Source organism: Bubalus bubalis, chromosome 2 (assembly GCF_019923935.1).
Source record: "Bubalus bubalis isolate 160015118507 breed Murrah chromosome 2, NDDB_SH_1, whole genome shotgun sequence".
NCBI classification, from domain to species: domain Eukaryota; kingdom Metazoa; phylum Chordata; class Mammalia; order Artiodactyla; family Bovidae; genus Bubalus; species Bubalus bubalis.
In genome coordinates, this window is record NC_059158.1 from 87,177,866 (window position 1) to 87,186,927 (window position 9,062).

At 36.4% G+C, this 9,062-nt stretch overlaps 1 non-coding gene across 1 annotated transcript; it reads right to left on the reverse strand.

Annotated features, from left to right (window-relative positions):
• Positions 1-6,962: 6,962 nt before the first annotated feature.
• Positions 6,963-7,044, reverse strand: TRNAL-CAA. Its single transcript has one exon. It is a non-coding gene; the product is annotated as a tRNA-Leu (tRNA).
• Positions 7,045-9,062: the final 2,018 nt, after the last annotated feature.

A 9,062-nucleotide genomic window follows, 5' to 3' on the forward strand; every position in this document is an offset into this window, starting at 1 on the left:
TGTTTATTGTTTATTTATTTCATGCATTGGAGAAGGAAATGGCAACCCACTGCGTCCATGGGATTCTATAAACCCTGTTAATCTTTTTTTCTTAGCATTTTGTGATAACTTTGTATAATTATTGTATATTTAATAAATTAATCAATAACCTTAATGCTTTAAAATGTTAGTGTTCAGTTCAGTCACTCAGTCATGTCCGACTCTTTTTGACCCCATGAATTGCAGCATGCCAGGCCTCCCTGTTCATCACCAACTCCTGGAGTTTACTCAAACTCACATCCATCATGTTAGTGTAAACACATGAATTCCAAACAATTTGGGAGAAAATAAACTAATTCATGAAGAGGATTTAATGTTCATGAATGACGAGTTCTCTGTAGGTAGATGGTAACATTCGCAATAAATCTCAGCCATTGAGTACAATGTTCAAAGTGCAAATAATTTGATTAAGAATTAAATAAACACAGATTACTGTTCCCTAATGAGAAAGAATTTTTTATTTCACATTTCAAAACATGAATCAATACTTACATCAATACTTACAAGAGCAACTGAACTATTAATCATTCTGATAAAAAAACTTAAATTAATATTCACATGCAATGCAACATCAAAGCATGTATGTACACATATGTATAAATGCTAATTTATGTATATTTATAAGAAGTAACTTTATAAGACTAGCATATTAAAAAGGCTTGCTAGAAAGATCCCATGGACGGAGGAGCGTGGTAGGCTGCAGTCCATGGGGTCGCTAAGAGTCAGAAACGACTGAGCGACTTCACTTTCACTTTTCACTTTCATGCATTGGAGAAGGAAATGGCAACCCAGTCCAGTGTTCTTGCCTGGAGAATCCCAGGGATGGGGCAGCCTGGCGGGCTGCCGCCGTCTATGGGGTCGCACAGAGTCGGACACAACTGAAGCGACTTAGCAGCAGCAGCAGCAGAGTTGTGATACCAACCAAGGTATCTGTGCTATGCAATTGCCTTGAAGATGACATCTTGTTTATAATAAGATACTTTGGACATTTGGCATTATGTGTGTTGCTAATGACTTTTTAATTTAATTTATTTTTTGTTTCAATTGTTTATTAACTGACCAGATTACAAAAATAATCCTGGTAGATACCTTAGTTCATCCTTCTAATAAGCCTGTTGATCTGGTCTTTCCTGTTGCCAGCATCTCCACCTTCTACAAAATGGGTAGTCTTTTTCTTCATTCCACCTCGTGGAGAAGACAATTTAAAGGGCTACAGGAAGTCATTTGCTTCTTTGAAACATTTTCCAAAGGTATAGATCTCATGAATCAGATAGATCCTCCATGCAGATGATTCCGTATTTCCCAAGAGATCGAGTAATCAGTGCGTTGTCTGTCAGGGCAATTCGCTTTTTGTTGATTTTGCCATAACCACGCTTGTAGATCAATTCATTTACAGACTTCAATTTGGGTACCCCCATGCAATGTATGGAGAAGGCAATGGTACCCCGTTCCAGTGCTCTTGCCTGGAAAATCTTAACAAAGGGATAATAAAAAGAAACGAAACAAACAACAAAACAGCACAAGTCTAGAGCAGATTGTGACTCTGTGACCTTAACTGCTCTGGGCCTTAGTGTGCACAACTAGAGAGTGTTTTTCAACCTCTTCCTCCTCTTTATCTTATTCTAGTACAAGAACATTTTGTTAGATAGAACCTTACACGGAGCATCAGTACATGAAACAATAATGCCAAACTGCTCTGTTGTGGTGGGTGAGAAAACCTGGCGCCCTCTGTAAATTTGTTTATGTTATTTTTTACTGCATAAAACTTTCAAAGAAAGCTTGCTGATTTTGCTTTTGCTTCTGGGTTGGATATACTCAACCCAGAAAGAAAAGGATTTCACAGCATAAAAAAATTTAAACAATCATTCTTCCTTCTTCAAACACTTTTACATATAAATTGTTGATCAATATGGATTTCATTTTTGTGTAAGGAGTAAAGTAGGTCTCTAAATTCTCATTTCTTTCAAGATGACTACCTGTTCTTCACTTTATTAAGTAATTTGTCTTTATCTTACTGATTTGAAATGTGACACTTCTGCAATAAGTTCTCACTTATTATTATTATTATATATATTATATATTATAATTATTATATATATAATATTATATATAATATATTATATATATAATAATAATAATTATTATTATTATCTCATCATCAAATCTATTGGCTTCCCTGGTGGCTCAGTCGGAAAGAATCCACTTGTAACTCAGGAGACATGGGTTTGATCCCTTTGTGGGGAAGATCAGGGAAACCCCCTAGAGAAGTAAATGACAACCCACTCTAGTATTCTTGCCTGGAAAATCATGGACAGAGGAGCCTGGCAGGCTACAGTTCATGGGGTCACAAAGAGTCTGACACGACGTAGCGACTAAACTACCACCATTTCTATTTTCTAGTACTTTAGTTTAAGGGATGATTCTATCTTCACCAACTGCCAAGCGCAAATGCTTTTTTTTTCCTAAACTATGAAGATTTTCAGTTTCATATACTAATTGTTAACATTTTGTATATCTTTTCATTTACTGCCACATTTACTATTGTTTATTGCTACCTGTATAAAACATGCTGATATCTATTGCAATGGTAATCAAATAAAAACATATATAAAATGTTAGCATTAGGGGTTAATAGCATGAATTCTAGAGCCAGAATGTGGACAATTATGCTACTTGTTAAATAGGGTTGTTATGAAGATTAAATGGTTTAATATTTGTAAAGCATTTAGTAAACATTATGTGTTATTATTATAGTTATTGCATATGACCTATAAATCAATTGACTTTATATATGATATATGATCTTTTTCATTTGCTACTCTTAAATTTTAACATGACAATTTAACTTATCAATGTCTACATTTAGTCTTTTCCAACACTACATCTCTAACTCTCAGATTCTCTGACACCATCTGAGTGTCCTACAATTCAATACTATTCTGATACTAACCACCCTAACTACCCAGAGTTAGTGTTGGACTTCACAAGTTTAAGGATTCAATCTCATAATACTGCTCTCTCTCAAACATCAGGCCTAAGTACCAAGTCCCTGGTACCAGACAGTCCACATCTGTCTAACTTGGCTACAAATTCCAGAGTTCCTATTACCTCTTCTCCCTCCAAGGTTTGATAATTTGTTAGAATGACTCATAGAACTCAAGAAAATGCTATGCCTATAACTCCAGTTTATTATGAAAGACACAAAGGAACAGCAGATGGAAAAGGACACAGGGTGGGGAGGACACAGGGCTTCCTTGTCCTCTCCAGGTATGCCACCCTCCCACCAACCTGACCTCTTCATCACTCTGGAAGCTAAGTTTCAATGAGTTCAATATCCAGCCCCTCTCCTCTCCCTGGAAGTCAGTGGGTGGGGGTGCAAGTTCCTACCCTCTAATCGCTTGGTCTTTCTGGTGACCAGTCCCATCCTGAGGCTATCTAAGGACCTTATTCTAAGTTATCTCATTAGCATAAACTTAAGTGTGATATAAAGGGGCTTATTATGAATGACAAAGGTCACTCCTAGCACTCAGAAAGTTCAAATGGAACCCTGTGCCGGGAACCATGGACAAAAGCCAAAGATATTGCTTATCATGGGGCTTCCCAGGTGGCTTAGTGATAAAGAATCTGCCGCCAGTGCAGGAGACACAGGAAATGCGGGTTCGATCCCTGGGTTGGGAAGATCACATGGAGGAGGAAATGGCAACCCACTCCAGTATTCTTGCCTGGGGAATCCCAGGGACAGAGGAGCCTGGAGGGCTACAGTTCATGGGGTTGCAAAAAGTCAAACAGGACTTAGTGACTGCGCATGCACATATTGCTTATTATACCACAGTACTAGGTATTCTGTGTCCTTTTTCCTTCCTGAGCCCACACAGGACTAAAGTTCCCAGCCCCTTAGGAGTTGGCCGGGGAGATCTGATACTTCAAGTCAATCAACTATGAGAAGTGATGTGTTTTGCTTCTCGGCTGAGGCAGTAAAAAGCCACTGTGCAATTTTGCAGTTCCCTTTCCCCCTGCAGCAGCAAATGTGGATGTCTTGTGGTAAGAAACTGGAGCCAGAAAATCAAAGACGATGAGATTGCTAAGTGACACATGAATGATAGCTGCCTTGAATAATTACATCAATGATAGTGACCTTTGAGTGATAGAGAAATAATCTTCTATGTGTTAAACCACTAAGATTTTAGTTCTTCTTTGTTACCACAACATAAACATAGCCTCTTCTGCCGAGTCCCTCTTTTTTTAGTGTATATTCCTTTTCTATAATCTTCTTCCTGGGACTGTGACTGGAAGCCTTATATCAGAATTCCAGCAAGAAACAGAAACACATTCAAAAGATAGTTTAATCAAAGATCTGGGCAAGTTTAAAAGAATTCAACTGAAGTACCGACCAACATGAAGGTATTACTCTCCCTAGACTTGAGGGGCAAAGGGAAGTAGTAGCAACCAAAGCTGAAATGAGACTGTTGCTATGGGGGATGGGCCACCTGACCAGAGCTCTGGCCTCAGCAGAATTCAGACAGTCTCAAGCTAAGAGCAGCTTCCAGATGATTCGGTCTTTAGGAACCAGTGTCCTAGGGCAGAGAGCAGGGTGAAGAGGATGAACAGCAGAAAATATTCAGCACACCTCATCAAGTCATTCCAAATCTTGCTGTAGACTACTGAATTAACAAATGATATCTAAGCAGGACTTTCACGGCCAAACTACATCTTGGCAATCACCCTGAAAATCATAAGGATTGAGAAAAATGCACTGATATTAGGGACCGTCCAGGGATATGGTTCTTTTGTTCTTCAACCAGAAGAACTATGGACACTTTCCATCTGATTAGTGCATGAGAATCTGAAAATTAACACTTTAGAAATAAAAACATCGAACGGATATATTTATCAATAAACCGAGTAAAATTCAAAATAATTTTGGATACCCAGCAAATGTTCTACCCTCATTTATTATGTGTTCTTTCGGTTCAGGAACCTAATCTTATCAGTCTTTTTAACCCTAACATTGAATACAGTTTTCCCTATTGCCTATCATATTGATATAAAGTAAATCTTTAAGAGAGAATTCCTTGCATGATACTAATCACATTCTTGTGTTATTTCTTTTTACTTTCCACATTGACCTCTACATTTACATGGACCTCTACATCATTAATACAACATGTTAACTTTCAATTTTATGCTCCTATTTTATATGCCTTTTTGCTACTTCTTTGTCATTTTATACTTATGACTCTGTTCCAGATCTTACTCAAAACATCTTATATCTTCCCTTATCCAATCATACCCCATCTAAAACATTCCCCTTCAGTACTTGTTCAGTTTTCACAATAACTATTCTTGATTATCTGTATTAAAGATGAAAAGAATTAAAGGAACTAAATATCTACCATAGCCCAGCAATGTTACATATGGTTTCATACAATTGACATTATTAATTCTTTGTGTAAGAAAACATTATATTTATGTTTGAACATGCCAGTGGAAGAAATTATAGAGATATATGTCAGACCAAGTAATGAGCACACATAATAAACTTTTAATACAGATGATTTCTCTTGAGCTGGTACAAAGCACCAGAATAAGCAAGTATGCTCTTTCTTGAGCTTTGTTTATACAGTGGTTATATGTTTTGAATGTCATTTAAATTAATTTTCCTACTAAATATTTTTTTTGTAATTAATCTCTTGTCATGTCAGCTATAGTTTGTTAGATTATAAATAGAGACTACATATTTTTTCAATCACATTCATTCCCCAGAACCTAGTTATGTAGAATACCAACTTAATAAACATTTACTCGTTAATTATAAATAATCAGAAAGTCCAATTTTCCTTACAATGGACTAATTTTTTGAATATATAGTGATATAACCACTTTCATCAGAAAAAAGATAATTCTACTACATATTAATAATTTTTAAAATGAGCTCTGAACATAAGAAGACCATTCTTCATAAAATGTGTGTATACAGTAAATATCTATAACAATATTCAATAAAGTTTTTTCTTAAATTCTATTTGTACTGATTTGCCATTTTATATCACCCATATCTTTACAATATATGTTGATATTACCTTCATCATTTTCAACCTCTTCCTCGCTCTGTGATGTTCGTTAATATAAATTATTTTGAAATTCAGTACATAATTTTCAATTTAATCTCTACAATTTATAATGACTTTTTTTTTAAGCCTTTAACAAAACCTGTAAATGTAGCCAGTTTCATATTGTTCTTATCCAATGAGAAAACAATTACCCCAAAACTACCGCCCTTTGCCACTAGATGGCGCATATGTCTAAGTAACAATATTCTTTAAGTTAAACTATTTGGACAAAACCCTGTCTTCCTTTGAGGTAAATCCCATAAGTGAATTTTCAGGTTTGGTGAAATTTATCTCCTTAAGATTTAAATAAAAGTTCATTTTAAACAATACAGATTAAGATCTTTCTAAAATGGGCTTTCAATCATGTCCATTGAGTTGGTGATGCCATCCAGTCATCTCATCCTCTGTTGTCCCCTTTTCTTGCCTTTGGTCTTTCCCAGCATCAGGGACTTTTCCAATGAGTCGGCTCTTTGCACCAGGTGGCCAAAGTATTGGAGCTTCAGTTTCAGCATCAGTGCTTCCAATGAATATTCAGGGTTGATTTCCTTTAGAATTGACTGGTTTGATCTCTGTGCCGTCCAAGGAACTCTCAAGAGTCTTCTCCAACACCACAGTTCAAAGGCCATCAATTTTTCAGTGCCCAGCCTTTTTAATTGTCCAGATCTCACATTCATACATGACTAGTGGAGAAACCATAGCTTTGACTATACGGACATTTGTAGGCAAAGTAATGTCTCTGCTTTTTAATACACTGTCTAGGTTTGTCATCGTGTTTCTTCCAAGGAGCCAACATCTTTTAATTTCACTGAGAAATGCTGTGAGCAGGATTCTAACCTGAGCAGGCAGACCCCATTGGATTTTGAATCCAATGCCTTGACCACCCAGCCATCACAGCTCTATTTCCAGATACCACTTCTTAAAAGCAACTGCTGCTGCTAAGTCACTTCAGTCGTGTCCGACTCTGTGCAACCCCATAGACGGCAGCCTACCAGGCTCCCCAGTCCCTGGGATATTCCAGGCAAGAGTACTGGAGTAGGGTGCCATCACCTTCTCCGAAAGCAACTGCTAGCAGCAAATATTTCCTTTCCCCCAACTTTGTTTTAAAATACAGCTACTTCTAATGTTAAATAATCAAATAAAGCAGGCAGATAGAATTATTAGAATTGGGTCAAATCCTATTGATGAATTGCATAGAACGTCACATGTTTTATAGCATTTATTTTGAATACTTTATGACATTTGTTTTGAGTACTAAATGTTAATAATTGACACAGTTTCAGTTCAGTTAAGCTCAGTTGCTCAGTCGTGTCCAACTCTTTGCTACCCCATGGACTGCAGCACGCCAGGCCTCCCTGTCCATCGCCAACTCCCAGAGTTTACTCAAACTTATGTCCATTAAGTCAGTGATGCCATCCAGCCATCTCATCCTCTGTTGACCCCTTTTCCTTCTGCCTTCGATCTTTCCCAGCATCAGGGTTTTTTCCAAGGAGTCAGTTCTTCACATCAGGTGGACAAAGTATTGGAGTTTCAGCTTTGAAACAGCTTAATAAGTGATATATTTTAATATATATACTATATTTATAATTAACAGTTAAGTTCTACAGCATTCAAAAATTTGTATACTATTTACTATATTAAGACTTCCCTTGAGTTCTTTCTCCTTTTAATTTTAGCACTAATAATATTATTAATCCCATTAAGGTGATTCCAGGCCTAAGAACTTATTTAATAAAAGTAATTTCAGGTCTAATTTTTACACTTTGGAAAAGTATTTTCCTGTGCCTATTAAAAAATAAATTTTGTTTATGAAAAGGAAATATTTGATGAAACTAATCAGTTCAGTTCAGTTCAGTTGACAGTCGTATCCGACTCTTTGCGACCCCACGGCTTTCCTGTCCATTACCAACTCCCGGAGTTTACCTAGACTCATGCCCATTGAGTCGGTGATGCCATCCAACCATCTCACCCTCTGTCAAACTCTTCTCCTCACGCCTTCAATCTTTGCCAGCATCAGGGTCTTTTCCAAGGAGTCAGTTCTTCACATCAGGTGGCCAAAGTATTGGAGTTTCAGCTTCAACATCAGTCCTTCCAATGAACACTTAGGACTGATCTTTAGGATGGACTGGTTGGATCTCCTTGTAGTCTAAGGGACTCTCAAGAGTCTTCTCCAACACCACAGTTCAAAAGCATCAATTCTTCGGTGCTCAGCTTTCTTTATAGTCCAACTAATAAATATTTACTAACAATAAAGTCATTCTTAAACTTTAGTATGGTTCAAAATCAACTAGAGGTTTTGCTACAATTGTATACAGATGCCAAGTTTTCACGTGCAGAGATTGTATTTCACTTGGCATGAGGTGGAGACCAGGATGCTGTATTTTAAATAAACATCCAAACTGATTCTTTTATCTCTCTGTGTTTCTCAAAATTCTAAGTTGGCACTAAAGAATAAATTCTCATCTGAATGGAGTTTCATTTGAGTGTTCAACATAAAGTTGAGTGTTTCATTTATGGTTCAAAATTAAGGCATGTTATACAACTGTAACTTATAGGAAGGAAAATAGTTTTCACATCAAAGCCTCTTCCCAAAGTACAGAAATACTGGAAACTCCATTTAATACTTATTTTCTCAATAAATAATGTTTGAAGGCACCTCTTCATAGTCCAAGTCACATATAAAAATCTAAACTAAATCTAAACTAAAATCACTTCAGTTTATTAGTAGTAAGATTTTCTAATATGCAGTTATGAAAAATCAATTAAAATTAAGAGATTAATCTGTTTTTTTTTTAAAAAACACTGATCTTTACTTTTTTATAAAACACTCTTTCTAAAAATCAACTTCTGCCTTTCTTACCTTGTAGTAACACTTTTCCATGTCTTTTAAGTGACCCTGTTTTGAGCAGTGTTAAC